At 46.8% G+C, this 16,135-nt stretch overlaps 1 pseudogene across 1 annotated transcript in view; it reads left to right on the top strand.

Moving 5' to 3' along the window:
- LOC311133023 (RAC-gamma serine/threonine-protein kinase-like) overlaps window positions 1–8,519 on the top strand; it is a 332,129-nt pseudogene extending 323,610 nt beyond the window's left edge. Inside the window, exons 8-10 of the transcript in view lie at window positions 1,135–1,347; window positions 2,782–2,868; window positions 8,344–8,519. The product of the transcript in view is annotated as an RAC-gamma serine/threonine-protein kinase-like (transcript). The remainder of the gene's footprint in view (window positions 1–1,134; window positions 1,348–2,781; window positions 2,869–8,343) is intronic.
- Window positions 8,520–16,135: the final 7,616 nt, after the last annotated feature.

Raw genomic sequence — 16,135 nt, 5'->3', positions numbered from 1 at the left:
GGCCTTTCTCCAGCACTGCTTGTCGTTAGGTAGACATATGAATTAGGCCTTTCCTCAGCAACGGTCTGAAACAGAGCCTGTCCTCCATCTCTCTTCCTCCCTTGCTTTTTTAACAAGGTGAACGGCAGCACACCTGAGAGGATGCAGGAGAAGGAGAAGAGCAGGTAGAGTCTCTGTTTCAGGACGGCAGCCCACAAAGAAGGCTTTGATTCAGACGTGGCTCCTCTGGCCCCATGCTTCCAGTAGCCAGGTATCCACCTCTCTCTCTGGTGGGGCTGCCCTTGAACCATGTGTCACATCATGATTGCGAGGCCCTCTATGTCCATCCAGGAGTGTTTCCTGTCTGCCTGTGCCAGGTAGGGTTTCCAGGGACAGCCACTTGGCTTGGCCAAGTGTGACACGCAGCAGCAGAGTGAGTCTATGTACATTTACATTTTACATTTTAGTCATTTAGCGGACGCTCTTATCCAGAGCGACTTACAGGAGCAATTAGGGTTAAGTGCCTTGCTCAAGGGCACATCGACAGATATTTCACCTAGTCGGCTCGGGGATTAGAACCAGCGACCTTTCGGTTACTGGCACAACGCTCTTACCCACTAAGCTACCTGCCATCCCCATGTAATGATGCCACTGCATGATGTAACCCTGTAGCGTGGAATAGGCTTTTGTGTTAGTCATAGTCAACCAGCTGGACCTGGAGTCGGAAACTCAAAAGGGTCAAATGTCAACCAGGTCCTTTGTTAACCAACTTTGCATCAGAAGTTCCTCTGAACTGCAATGTTGAATAGAGGAGTGAGTGATGTGTGTCTGTCTGTCTTTCCCATTGAGACACCATACTGTCAGTCCCATTGAGACACCATACTGTCTGTCTTTCCCATAGAGACACCATACTGTCTGTCTGTCTTTCCCATTGAGACACCATACTGTCGGTCCCATTGAGACACCATACTGTCGGTCCCATGGAGACACCATACTGTATGTCCCATTGAGACACCATACTGTCTGTCCCATTGAGACATCATACTGTCTGTCTGTCTGTCCCATAGAGACACCATACTGTCTGTCTGTCTGTCCCATAGAGACACCATACTGTCTGTCTGTCCGATAGTGACACCATACTGTCTGTCTGTCCAGGTGCTGGAGAACAATGACTACGGCCGGGCGGTGGACTGGTGGGGTCTGGGCGTGGTCATGTATGAGATGATGTGTGGTCGGCTGCCCTTCTACAACCAGGACCACGAGAAGCTGTTTGAGCTCATCCTCATGGAGGACATAAAGTTCCCCCGCGCTGTCGTCAGATGCCAAGTCACTGCTGTCAGGACTACTCATAAAGGACCCCAACAAAAGGTATAGCGCAGCAATACTGTACATACTCTGGCCAACCATACACACTCTGGCCAACCATACATACTCTGGCCAACCATACACACTCTGGCCAACCAAACACACTCTGGCCAACCATACACACCCTGGCCAACCAAACACACCCTGGCCAACCAAACACACCCTGGCCAACCAAACACACCCTGGCCAACCATACACACTCTGGCCAACCATACACACCCTGGCCAACCATACACACTCTGGCCAACCATACACACTCTGGCCAACCATACACACTCTGGCCAACCAAACACACTCTGGCCAACCATACACACCCTGGCCAACCATACACAACCTGGCCAAACATACACCCCCTGGCCAACCATACACACTCTGGCCAACCAAACACACCCTGGCCAACCATACCCACCCTCGCCAACCATACACACCCTGGCCAACCATACACACTCTGGCCAACCAAACACACCCTGGCCAACCATACACACCCTGGCCAACCATACACACTCTGGCCAACCATACACACTCTGGCCAACCATACACACCCTGGCCAACCATACAGACCCTGGCCAACCATACACACCCTGGCCAACCATACATACTCTGGCCAACCATACACACCCTGGCCAACCATACACACTCTGGCCAACCATACACACCCTGGCCAACCATACATACCCTGGCCAAGCATACACACTCTGGCCAACCATACACACTCTGGCCAACCAAACACACCCTTTTCAACCATACACACCCTGGCCAACCATACACACCCTGGCCAACCATACACACTCTGGCCAACCATACACACTCTGGCCAACCATACACACCCTGGCCAACCATACAGACCCTGGCCAACCATACACACCCTGGCCAACCATACATACTCTGGCCAACCATACACACCCTGGCCAACCATACACACTCTGGCCAACCAAACACACCCTTGTCAACCATACACACCCTGGCCAACCATATACACTCTGGCCAACCATACACTCTCTGGCCAACCATACACACCCTGGCCAACCATACACACCCTGGCCAACCATACACACACTGGCCAACCATGCACACTTTGGCCAACCATACACACTCTGGCCAACCATACACACCCTGGCCAACCATACACACTCTGGCCAAACATACACACTCTGGCCAACCATACACACTCTGGCCAACCATACACACTCTGGCCAACCAGACTCCAAAGAGCACTGCTCACCATCCATTGATACCCCATTGGAAATTACCATAGTTCTATCTAACCTAATTATCAGGGTTGGGGTCAATTAAGTTTGCCATTCAGTTAACCACAACCCTGCTAGCTATACAAAGCTTCAAGTTAATGATATCTATCTATCAAATTCAAAGTACTGTAACAATGTCTTGGTGGAGGACAAACCTTTGAATCAATGATGATATTGTTACTTTTCACAGATTGGAGGAGGTCCAGATGACGCACAAGGAATAATGCGACACCATTTCTTTACTGGAATCAACTGGCAATATGTTTATGATAAGAAGGTCATGCCTGTAATGTTTATGATAAGAAGGTAATGCCTGTAATGTTTATGATAAGAAGGTAATGCCTGTAATGTTTATGATAAGAAGGTAATGCCTGTAATGTTTATGATAAGAAGGTAATACCTGTAATATCAATGATAAGAAGGTAATGCCTGTAAAGTTTATGATAAGAAGGTAATACCTGGAATATCAATGATAAGAAGGTAATGCCTGTAATGTTTATGATAAGAAGGTAATACCTGTAATATCAATGATAAGAAGGTAATGCCTGTAATGTTTATGATAAGAAGGTCATGCCTTTACTGTTTATGATAAGAAGATCATGCCTGTAATGTTTATGATAAGAAGGTAATACCTGTAATATCAATGATAAGAAGGTAATGCCTGTAATGTTTATGATAAGAAGTTCATGCCTGTAATGTTTATGATAAGAAGGTAATGCCTGTAATGTTTATGATAAGAAGGTCATGTCTGTAATGCCAGTTCTATCATATGTACACATTCATATTGTAGAATCCTGTTGAAAGTCCTACAGGAAGTCCTACAGGAAGTCCTACAGGAATTCTTACAGGAAGTCCTACAGGAAGTTCTGCAGGAAGTCAGTCCTGTGTAGCTCAGTTGGTAGAGCATGGCGTTTGCAATGTCAGGGTTGTGGGTTCGATTCCCACGGGGGGGCAGTATGAAAATGTATGCACTCACTAATTGTAAGTCGCTCTGGATGAGAGCGTCTGCTAAATGACAAAAAAAAAGTCCTAAAGGAAGTCCTACAGGAAGAACTACCCGAAAGTCCAGCAGGAAGTCTTACATTTTACATTACATTTTAGTCATTTAGCAGACGCTCTTATCCAGAGCGACTTACAGGAGCAATTAGGGTTAAGTGCCTTGCTCAAGGGCACATTTACGTCATTTAGCAGACGCTCTTATCCAGAGCGACTTACAAATTGGTGCGTTCACCCTATAGCCAGTGGGATAACCACTTTACAATTTTGGGGGGGGGGGGGGTAGAAGGATTGCTTTATCCTATCCCAGGTATTCCTTAAAGAGGTGGGGTTTCAAATGTCTCCGGAAGGTGGTGAGTGACTCCGCTGTCCTGGTGTCGTGAGGGAGCTTGTTCCACCATTGGGGTGCCAGAGCAGCGAACAGTTTTGACTGCAGCGAGTTGCAGTAGTCCAGACGGGAGATGACAAGTGCCTGGATTAGGACCTGTGCCGCTTCCTGTGTAAGGCAGGGTCGTACTCTCCGGATGTTGTAGAGCATGAACCTGCAGGAGCGGGTCACCGCCTTGATGTTGGCGGAGAACGACAGGGTGTTGTCCAGGGTCACGCCTAGGCTCTTCGCACTCTGGGAGGAGGACACAGCGGAGTTGTCAACCGTGATGGCGAGATCATGGAACGGGCAGTCCTTCCCCGGGAGGAAGAGCAGCTCCGTCTTGCCAGGGTTCAGCTTGAGGTGGTGATCCGTCATCCATACTGATATGTCTGCCAGACATGCAGAGATGCGATTCGCCACCTGGTTATCAGAAGGGGGAAAGGAGAAGATTAGTTTTGTATCGTCAGCGTAGCAATGATAGGAGAGGCCATGTGAGGATATGACAGAGCCAAGTGACTTGGTGTATAGGGAGAAAAGGAGAGGGCCTAGAACTGAGCCCTGGGGGACACCAGTGGTGAGAGCACGTGGTGCGGAGACAGCTTCTCACCACGCCACTTGGTAGGAGCGACCGGTCAGGTAGGACGCAATCCAGGAGTGAGCCGCGCCGGAGATGCCCAGCTCGGAGAGGGTGGAGAGGAGGATCTGATGGTTCACAGTATCAAAGGCAGCAGACCGGTCTAGAAGGACAAGAGCAGAGGAGAGAGAGTTAGCTTTAGCAGTGTGGAGAGCCTCCGTGACACAGAGAAGAGCAGTCTCAGTTGAATGACCAGTCCTGAAACCTGACTGGTTTGGATCAAGAAGGTCATTCTGAGAGAGATAGCAAGAGAGTTGGCTAAAGACGGCACGCTCAATAGTTTTGGAAAGAAAAGAAAGAAGGGATACTGGTCTGTAGTTGTTGACATCAGTGGGATCGAGTGTTGGTTTTTTGAGAAGGGGAGCAACTCTCGCTCTCTTGAAGACGGAAGGGACATGGCCAGCGGTCAAGGATGAGTTGATCAGCGAGGTGAGGTAGGGGAAAAGGTCACCGGAGATGGTCTGGAGAAGAGAGGAGGGGATGGGGTCAAGCGGGCAGGTTGTTGGGCGGCCTGCAGTCACAAGTCGCAGGATTTTATCTGGAGAGAGAGGGGAGAAAGAAGTCAAAGCATAGGGTAGGGCAGTGTGAGTAGGACCAGCAGTGTCATTAGACTTAACAAACGAGGATCGAATGTCGTCAACCTTCTTTTCAAAGTGGTTGACGAAGTCATCCACAGAGAGAGAGGAGGGGGGGGGGGGGGGGGGGGGAGGATTCAGCAGGGAGGAAAATGTGGCAAAGAGCTTCCTAGGGTTAGAGGCAGATGCTTGGAATTTAGAGTGGTAGAAAGTGGCCTTAGCAGCAGAAACAGATGAAGAAAATGTAGAGAGGAGGGAGTGAAAAGATGCCAGGTCGGCAGGGAGTTTAGTTTTCTTCCATTTCCGCTCCGCTGCCCGGAGCTCTGTTCTGTGAGCTCGCAATGAGTCATCAAGCCACGGAGCTGGAGGGGAGGACCGAGCCGGCCGGGAGGATAGGGGACACAGAGAGTCAAAGGATGCAGAAAGGGAGGAGAGGAGGGTTGAGGAGGCAGAATCAGGAGATTGGAGGGAGAAGGATTGAGCAGAGGGAAGAGATGATAGGATGGAAGAGGAGAGAGTAGTGGGAGAGAGAGAGCGAAGGTTGCGGCGGCGCATTACCATCTGTGTAGGGGCAGAGTGAGTAGTGTGGGAGGAGAGCGAGAGAGAAAAGGAAACAAAGTAGTGGTCGGAGACATGGAGGGGAGTTGCAGTGAGATTAGTAGAAGAGCAGCATCTAGTAAAGATGAGGTCAAGCGTATTGCCTGCCTTGTGAGTAGGGGGGGACGGTGAGAGGGTGAGGTCAAAAGAGGAGAGGAGTGGAAAGAAGGAGGCAGAGAGAAATGAGTCAAATGTGGACATAGGGAGGTTGAAATCCCCCAAAACTGTGAGGGGTGAGCCATCCTCAGGAAAGGAACTTATCAAGGCGTCAAGCTCATTGATGAACTCTCCAAGGGAACCTGGAGGGCGATAGATGACAAGGATATTAAGCTTAAATGGGCTAGTGACTGTGACAGCATGGAATTCAAATGAGGAGATAGACAGATGGGTTAGGGGAAAAATTGAGAATGTCCACTTGGGAGAGATGAGGATTCCTGTGCCACCACCCCTCTGACCAGATGCTCTCGGGGTATGCGAGAACACATGGTCAGACGAGGAGAGAGCAGTAGGAGTAGCAGTGTTTTCAGTGGTAATCCATGTTTCCGTCAGCGCCAGGAAGTCGAGGGACTGGAGATTAGCATAGGCTGGGATGAAGTCAGCTTTGTTGGCAGCAGAACGGCAGTTCCAGAGGCTGCCTGAGACCTGGAACTCCAGGTGTGGGGTGCGTGCAGGGACCACCAGGTTAGAGAGGCAGCAGCCACGCGGTGTGGGGCGTTTGTGTAGCCTGTGCAGAGAGGAGAGAACAGGGATAGGCAGAGGCATAGTTGACAGGCTGTAGCAAATGGCTACAATAATGCAGAGGAGATCGGAATGAAATGAACTAAACATCTGGGAGAGTAGAGAGCAGGGCCTCCCTCACCAAAAACTTCTACCTCAGAAACTATAATTGTTTCACTGAACCACCCGAACAAAAACTCTACCAACTTCCACCTTTAGAAATCAGAATTGTTGTGAACCACAGCGGTTCAATGTTTAAAGGAATAGACTCAACCCACTTTATTCAGCTAGCTAACTATGACACCATAGCTAACTAGCATGCTAGCATCCAAAAACACACAGTTTAGCACCAACACTTGGTCACAACAAACCACCAATAGTGTGTTAACACACTAAGCAGATAATTGTTGTCCGTATCTTTTGGCTAGCTAGCAATGGCCACTGTGTTGACCTTGTTTGAAGAACGGCTAGCTTCGTGCTACCCCCGGCACCGCCGAAAAACAATGCCAACCCACAGTAACTACCCACAATAGCCCACGATGCCTAGCTATGACGCCATAGCTAACTAGCATGCTAGCATCCAATAACACACAGTTTAGCACCAATACTTGGTTACAACAAACTACCAAGAGTGTGTTAACACACTAAACAGATAATTCATGTCCGTGTCTAGTTCCTTTCGTAACGCAGCAAAAATTAAACGTTGGCTAGCTAGCACATTAACATTGGAAACAACTCTCCACCGTTGCACTAAACAGATAATTACCAATAAACGTTACCAGTAGCTACCCGCTAGCTAGCTAGCATACCAAGAGTGTGTTAACACACTAAACAGATAATTCATGTCCGTGTCTAGTTCCTTTCATAACGCAGCAAAAAATTAAACGTTGGCTAGCTAGCACATTAGCTAGCACATTAACATTGGAAACCACTCTCCACCATTGCACTAAACAGATAATTACCAATAAACGTTACCAGTAGCTACCCGCTAGCTAGCTAGCCTCGTGCTTCGCCGGGCTCCGCCGTAACAATACTTAAACAATACGTAAACAATACTTACCTACAATAATTGCCTACGGAAACCTACAATAACTACCTAAATAACTACCTAAATAAACTACCTACCTACGATCTAAATACATGGTTTAAGCTTAACTCAACACCATATGAGAAGCCAAGCTTACCTCCTGCTAGAGTCCAGATGACTTACAGGAAGTCTTACAGGAAGTCCTGCAGGAAGTCTTATAGGAAGTATTGCAGGAAGTCCTACAGGAAGCCCTACATAAATTACTACAGGAGCCTAACAGAAAGTCTTAAAGGAAGTCCTGCAGGAAGTCTTACAATAAGTCCTACAGGAAGTCTTACAGGAAGGCCTACATAAATTCCTACAGGAAGTCCTGCAGGAAGTCTTACAGGAAGTCCTGCAGGAAGTCCTACAGGAAGCCCTACATACATTCCTACAGGAAGTACTACAGGAAGCCTAACAGAAAGTCCTACAGGAAGTCTTACAGGAAGTCCTGCAGGAATCTTACAAGAAGTCTTACAGGAAGTCCTACTGTAAGTCTTACAGGAAGTCCTACAGGAAGTCTTACAGGAAGTCCTAAAGGAAGTCTTACGGGAAGTCCTACAGGAAGTCCTACATGACTCCTGCCCGTTGCCTCTCACCAGTATGCATCCCTGATCATAGTTTACTAACTCACTGTCTAGTTAGAGGAAAGTTATCCTTGCTCTTTCAGTGCTTTACCATCACAGACACAGTGCTACCTAAGGGGAGGTGAAATGCATTGTGAAGGTGTAAACTCATGGCCTTCAGTTCTGCCTGTGTGCTGCAACACCTCTGTGTTTCTCTCCCCTCCTACCTAGCTGATACCACCCTTCAAACCTCAGTTGGTGTCAGAGACAGATACCAGGTATTTTGACGAAGAATTCACAGCACAGACAATGACAATAACTCCCCCTGAAAAATGTGAGTGAAACTTTTTCTTATTGTTCTTTGTTGCTAATGTTTAAAAGGTGAGACACTGTCACTTCGTACCTTACTCAGGCTATGTTAGATGTGCAAGTGGTGTCACAATGTTGTTCCATATATTAGCCAATCACTTTAGTCTTCTTTTGGGACTAGATTCTATCAGATCCGCACTAGCCGACACCCGTTTAGTGGTTGTTTTGACAGTGTCGTGGTGGAACCGCATTAGAGCCGTCAAATCCACAAGCGGTTCCTGGCATTATACCTAAAGTGGACATTGCCATTGACTGCATGGAGTCACATTAAGAGAAATCCCATGCAGCCTTGTTTACAAGTTTGAACACTGGAATGTGAGATGTAATCTACACTTCGATTAGGCTGATAGAAATCCTCATTATTTTGTTTAATGCTTTTCATTTTCAGCTTCATTATTTCTATATCCTACACTTTCTAATTCTGAACTTCTAATGCGAGTGAGACGGATGTGGCTTCGTGACAATGATCACAAGAGCAGCTGCTCACCGATTTGACGGCTTCAACGCAGTTCCATCTCTGACACCGCCACAACATCAGCTATGCGGGTGTCGGCTATCGTCGGTTAACGCTTGATTTGATTGAATCTAGGCCTTAAAAATGCTAAATAAAGCATCAGTGGAATCAGCATTATGGAATGCTCCTTTAAAGCCTTATGGAATGCTCCTTTAAAGCCTTATGGAATGCTCATTTAAAGCCTTATGGAATGCTCCTTTAAAGTCTTATGGAATGCTCCTTTAAAGCCTTATGGAATGCTCCTTTAAAGCCTTATGGAATGCTCCTTTAAAGCCTTATGGAATGCTCCTTTAAAGTCTTATGGAATGCTCCTTTAAAGCCTTATGGAATGCTCCTTTAAAGTCTTATGGAATGCGCCTTTAAAGTCTTATGGAATGCTCCTTTAAAGTCTTATGGAATGCTCCTTTAAAGCCTTATGGAATGCTCCTTTAAAGTCTTATGGAATGCTCCTTTAAAGCCTTATGGAATGCTCCGTTAACACCTTATGGAATTCTCCGTTAACACCTTATGGAATTCTCCGTTAACACCTTATGGAATGCTCCGTTAACACCTTATGGAATGCTCCGTTAACACCTTATGGAATGCTCCGTTAACACCTTATGGAATGCTCCGTTAACACCTTATGGAATGCTCCGTTAACACCTTATGGAATGCTCCTTTCACTCAAGAGGGGAAAGGAGTTTGTTGTGTTTTGTGGTGTCTTTACTTCCCTTGGTCATTGACTTCTATCTGAGATCCAGTCCTTTTTACTCTCTCCTCTCTCCTGTGAAATCAGTCGTTTGAATAGTGTGAACGCTTTGGGATGTTGCTCTGCCAATGCCATGTATGAATGGGAGTAAATATTTGTGTACTGTGTGTAGAGGTTTTAAGAGAGCCTAAAGGCACAGCACTGTTGGCTGGAAACTCCTATGAATCCAAGCTTTATGTTAGCTGTCAGAAACAGCAAGGTTCACCTCAAACTGTCTAACTGTGATTAACAACATTATGGGTACCTGTGTTAGTCATCCAATTGTATCTGACTGAAAGTAGATGCATCTCACAACATAAATTATGTAAATATGCAAAGCTTTATTTCAGACATATCGCTAGAAAATAAAATCATTCAAAGACTCAAATGTATAAATATGAATGAGAAATGTAAGATGGCAGCTGTTTACTGTTTGATGCTCCTCCTTGATTGTGTAAGGGGAGTGGCTAATGGGGGTTGGGGGTGGGGCTAAGTCTATAAGAAGGCAGAATGAATTTGAATTATCTGACAAGGGGGACATAAAACTATGGTGTGATTCAATGGGGACAAGTAAGAGAGAGGTATTGGCATTGTTTGATTTGGACCACATCAATGGCTTCCTATTGTTTTATTTATTAGTTCTTCTTTTGTATAACTGTTATTGTTATATGATCAAGAGTAATGTCCAGTCTTTTGTTCTGGATAAAAAAGGCACCTTGAAGAATGGCTAAAGAATGTTGTTGTTTTGTTTTTGTTCTCATGTTGATACTTTTTGTATTCTTTGTTATTTTACCAAAATATGACGACAACGAAAAAGACAGGACGGACAGCATATTAAAGACAGGACAGACAGCATATTAAAGACAGGACAGACAGCATATTAAAGACAGGACAGACAGCATATTAAAGACAGGACAGACAGCATATTAAAGACAGGACAGACAGCATATTAAAGACAGGACAGACAGCATATTAAAGACAGGACAGACAGCATATTAAAGACAGGACAGACAGCATATTAAAGACAGAACAGACAGCATATTAAAGACAGGACAGACAGCATATTAAAGACAGTACAGACAGCATTTTAAAGACAGGACAGACAGCATATTAAAGACAGGACAGACAGCATATTAAAGACAGGACAGACAGCATATTAAAGACAGAACAGACAGCATATTAAAGACAGGACAGACCGCATATTCAAGACAGAACAGACAGCATATTAAAGACAGGACAGACAGCATATTAAAGACAGAACAGACAGCATATTAAAGACAGGACAGACAGCATATTAAAGACAGGACAGACAGCATATTAAAGACAGGACAGACAGCATATTAAAGAGTTCTATCAGTGCTAAGGTAGTATTATTAAACATTTTCCGTAAGACTTCTACATTTCAGAGGCCTCTAACCTGGGACTTCTCAGTGGTATTAAAACCTCTAAGTTCTCTTATCCACATATGTAAGGGCTGTATATGTTTCAACTCCCTTTCACAGCCCTTGTGATATGTGATTCGCGTCGAAGGAGGAGGTCGTCGGGTAAGCATGGCGTCGGGTAAGCTTGGCTTTATACATAGCTTGGGCTTTGTCGAGTAAGGCTTAAACTATGTATTTAGATTGTAGTTAGGTATTGTAGGTAGGTATCGTGGGTTGTTGTATGTAATTATTGTAGGTTAGTATTGTATTCGGCTGTGCCGGGTGTAGCACGAAGCTGACGCGAACTGGCTGAGTCAATTCAGTGGCTAGCTTTGCACTTGGCTAGCTAACAGTAGCTGCTAGGGGTAAGTCATAACCTACACTTGTTTTTTGTTTTTTTACATATTGATAGCCCGAGTCGTTCAAGGAATTCGGGACATGGGTGACTAGTTAACGTTAGTTTGGCTCTCTCTGTGTGTTCGTGCCGTGAAAGGAGGGGTTCTTCTTTGTCTGAAAGCAATGGCTAGCTAGTTTGCTAACTATTCTAGCTAACTAACTGGCTGAATAAGTTGACGACGGACTCGCTCAAGCTGTCGGGACTAACCCACAACGTTAGACACGGACACGAACGATCTGCTTGCGTGTTGATACACTGGTGGTTTGTTGTGGCCGAGTATTGGCGCTAAACCGTGTTGTTGGAGACCGGCATGCTAGCTGGCTGTGGCGTCTTATGACGAGGTGCCCGGACGTTTTTCACGGAATAATACTGCACCTAGTTAGCTAGCTGAATAAACTAAGTTAGTCTATTCCTAGAAAACATTGAACCGCTGTAGTTTACAACAATTACAGTTTCTGAGGTGGAAGTTGGGAGAGTTATATTTGGGAGTTGTGGTGAGGGAGGCCCCGCTCTCTCCTTTCCCAGATGTTTAGTTCATTTCATTCCGATCTCCTCTGCATTATTGTAGCCATCTGCTGCAGCCTGTCAACTATGCCTCTGCCTATCCCTGTTCTCTCCTCTCCGCACAGGCTACACAAACGCCTCACACCGCGTGGCTGCTGCCTCTCTAACCTGGTGGTCCCTGCACGCACAACCCACGTGGAGTTCCAGGTCTCAGGCAGCCTCTGGAACTGCCATTCTGCTGCCAACAAGGCAGAGTTAATCTCAGCCTATGCTACCATCCAGTACCTCGACTTCTTGGCGCTGACGGAAACATGGATTACCACTGAAAACACTGCTACTCCTGCTGCTCTCTCCTCGTCTGACCATGTGTTCTCGCATACCCCGAGAGCATCTGGTCAGCGGGGTGGTGGCACAGGAATCCTCATCTCTCCCAAGTGGACATTCTCAATTTTGCCCCTGACCCATCTGTCTATCTCCTCATTTGAATTCCATGCTGTCACAGTCACTAGCCCATTTAAGCTTAATATCCTTGTCATCAATCGCCCTCCAGGTTCCCTTGGAGAGTTCATCAATGAGCTTGACGCCTTGATAAGTTCCTTTCCTGAGGATGGCTCACCCCTCACAGTTCTGGGGGATTTCAACCTCCCTACGTCTACATTTGACTCATTTCTCTCTGCCTCCTTCTTTCCACTCCTCTCCTCTTTTGACCTCACCCTCTCACCGTCCCCCCCTACTCATAAGGCAGGCAATACGCTTGACCTCATCTTTACTAGATGCTGTTGTTCTACTAATCTCACTGCAACTCCCCTCCAAGTCTCCGACCACTACTTTGTATCCTTTTCTCTCTCCCTCTCCTCCAACACTACTCACTCTGCCCCTACACAGATGGTAATGCGCCGTCGCAACCTTCGCTCTCTCTCTCCCGCTACTCTCTCCTCTTCCATCCTATCATCTCTTCCCTCTGCTCAAACCTTCTCCCTCCAATCTCCTGATTCTGCCTCCTCAACCCTCCTCTCCTCCCTTTCTGCATCCTTTGACTTTCTTTGTCCCCTATCCTCCCGGCCGGCTCGGTCCTCCCCTCCAGCTCCGTGGCTTGATGACTCATTGCGACCTCACAGAACAGAGCTCCGGGCAGCTGAGAGGAAATGGAAGAAAACTAGACTCCCTGCGGACCTGGCATCTTTTCACTCCCTCCTCTCTACATTTTCTTCATCTGTTTCTGCTGCTAAGGCCACTTTCTACCACTCTAAATTCCAAGCATCTAACCCTAGGAAGCTCTTTGCCACATTCTCCTCCCTGCTGAATCCTCCCCCCCCCCCCCCCCCCTCCCTCTCTGTGGATGACTTCGTCAACCATTTTGAAAAGAAGGTTGACGACATCCGATCCTCGTTTATTAAGTCAAATGACACTGCTGGTCCTGCTCACACTGCCCTACCCTATGCTTTGACTTCTTTCTCCCCTCTCTCTCCAGATAAAATCTTGCGACTTGTGACGGCAGGCCGCCCAACAACCTGCCCGCTTGACCCTATCCCCTCCTGTCTTCTCCAGACCATCTCCGGTGACCTTCTCCCTTACCTCACCTCGCTGATCAACTCATCCTTGACCGCTGGCTATGTCCCTTCCGTCTTCAAGAGAGCGAGAGTTGCACCCCTTCTCAAAAAACCAACACTCGATCCCTCTGATGTCAACAACTACAGACCAGTATCCCTTCTTTCTTTTCTCTCCAAAACTATTGAGCGTGCCGTCTTTAGCCAACTCTCTTGCTATCTCTCTCAGAATGACCTTCTTGATCCAAACCAGTCAGGTTTCAAGACTGGTCATTCAACTGAGACTGCTCTTCTCTGTGTCATGGAGGCTCTCCGCACTGCTAAAGCTAACTCTCTCTCCTCTGCTCTTGTCCTTCTAGACCTGTCTGCTGCCTTTGATACTGTGAACCATCAGATCCTCCTCTCCACCCTCTCCGAGCTGGGCATCTCCGGCGCGGCTCACTCTTGGATTGCGTCCTACCTGACCGGTCGCTCCTACCAAGTGGCGTGGCGAGAAACTGTCTCCACACCACGTGCTCTCACCACTGGTGTCCCCCAGGGCTCAGTTCTAGGCCCTCTCCTATTCTCGCTATACACCAAGTCACTTGGCTCTGTCATATCCTCACATGGCCTCTCCTATCATTGCTACGCTGACGACACACAACTAATCTTCTCCTTTCCCCCTTCTGATAACCAGGTGGCGAATCGCATCTCTGCATGTCTGGCAGACATATCAGTATGGATGACGGATCACCACCTCAAGCTGAACCTTGGCAAGACGGAGCTGCTCTTCCTCCCGGGGAAGGACTGCCTGTTCCATGATCTCGCCATCACGGTTGACAACTCTGTTGTGTCCTCCTCCCAGAGTGCGAAGAGCCTTGGCGTGACCCTGGACAACACCCTGTCGTTCCCCGTTAACATCAAGGCGGTGACCCGATCCTGTAGGTTCATGCTCTACAACATTCGGAGAGTACGACCCTGCCTTACACAGGAACCGGCACAGGTCCTAATCCAGGCACTTGTCATCTCCCGTCTGGATTACTGCAACTCGCTGTTGGCTGGGCTCCCTGCCTGTGCCATTAAACCCCTACAACTCATCCAGAATGCCGCAGCCCGTCTGGTGTTCAACCTTCCCAAGTTCTCTCACGTCACCCCGCTCCTCCGCACACTCCACTGGCTTCCAGTTGAAGCTCGCATCTGCTACAAGACCATGGTGCTTGCCTACGGAGCTGTGAGGGGAACGGCAACTCCGTACCTTCAGGCTCTGATCAGTCCCTACACCCAAACGAGGGCACTGCGTTCATCCACCTCTGGCCTGCTGGCTCCCCTACCTCTGCGGAAGCACAGTTCCCGCTCAGCCCAGTCAAAACTGTTCGCTGCTCTGGCACCCCAATGTTGGAACAAGCTCCCTCACGACGCCAGGTCAGCGGAGTCACTCACCACCTTCCGGAGACATTTGAAACTCCACCTCTTTAAGGAATACCTGGGATAGGATAAAGTAATCCTTCTAGCTAATAGCTATAAAGCTTACTGAAGTAATGAGTATTAGAAGCCCCGTTTATACCTGGTGCTAATATGCTTCATTTGTCCTGATCTTGTTAACATTCTGATTGTACCCACTCTACCTCCGGAGGTAGTCAGACACAAATTGTGGACGGATCTAGACAGTGAAACCATTTAAATCATATAATTCTCCTACAATCTCAAATCATTGATAGGTCGCACCATTGACTTATGGCATCAATATGTGTCTTAAATATTATTTTGAAAGAATATCTATCAAATAATTTGCATACAGGGAGGTCACAATGCAGACACAGTGGACAGATACTAGACACATTTTAATAGCATGTGTAGACATTTCTGAAAATGTGGGGACAAACAGAATGTGGACAAGATTACGATAAAGGACACATGTTAGAACCAGGTATAAACAGGGATATAGACTCAAGGACCAATGTTCCCTGGTTAGATAGACTGTAGACTGTGTGTCTGGTCACACTGTATAACTTACTGTTGTGGCTGACTACTTTGGGATCTTGTAAAACAGCCTACAATGGTTTCCTTAACATTATGGTGTTGTATTACCATTTACCAAAGCTAATAGTCAATGACCAATCATTTATGTTGGTCATAATTGTATTCCAGTGTACCACATAGTCAGCATAGGAATCTTGAAGTGATAGCCACCCATCTACTCTGATGACTGACATAATTTGATTCATTATAAAAGTGTAAAACATTCAGTAACTTGAGCTCTGTGGATGAAGAGTCATAGTATTCAATGGTACGTAACACACCATTCTGTATAACTCTATGGTGAGGCCTATCCACCAGTCAAAAGTTAGCTTTGATTTAGCATCAACGATCTAGGATTCTCCATTGAAAAGACAAGCAGAGTATTTTGGTTTATTGGTTATATTCAAGTTCCATTTCAGATGTTTGATTGCAATATTATTTAGGTTCAGTACATTCCACCGGTGGTTTGAAAGGCAAGGAGCACATAGCCTATCATGCTAATGTCAGAGCAGAAACCAAACAGACGTATCCTGTCTGGGAAGGTAT

The sequence above is a fragment of the Coregonus lavaretus genome (assembly GCF_964263955.1).
Source record: "Coregonus lavaretus genome assembly, chromosome: 1".
NCBI classification, from domain to species: domain Eukaryota; kingdom Metazoa; phylum Chordata; class Actinopteri; order Salmoniformes; family Salmonidae; genus Coregonus; species Coregonus lavaretus.
The sequence above is the reverse complement of the archived record's forward strand: the minus strand, read 5'-3'. Positions and strand labels throughout refer to the sequence as shown.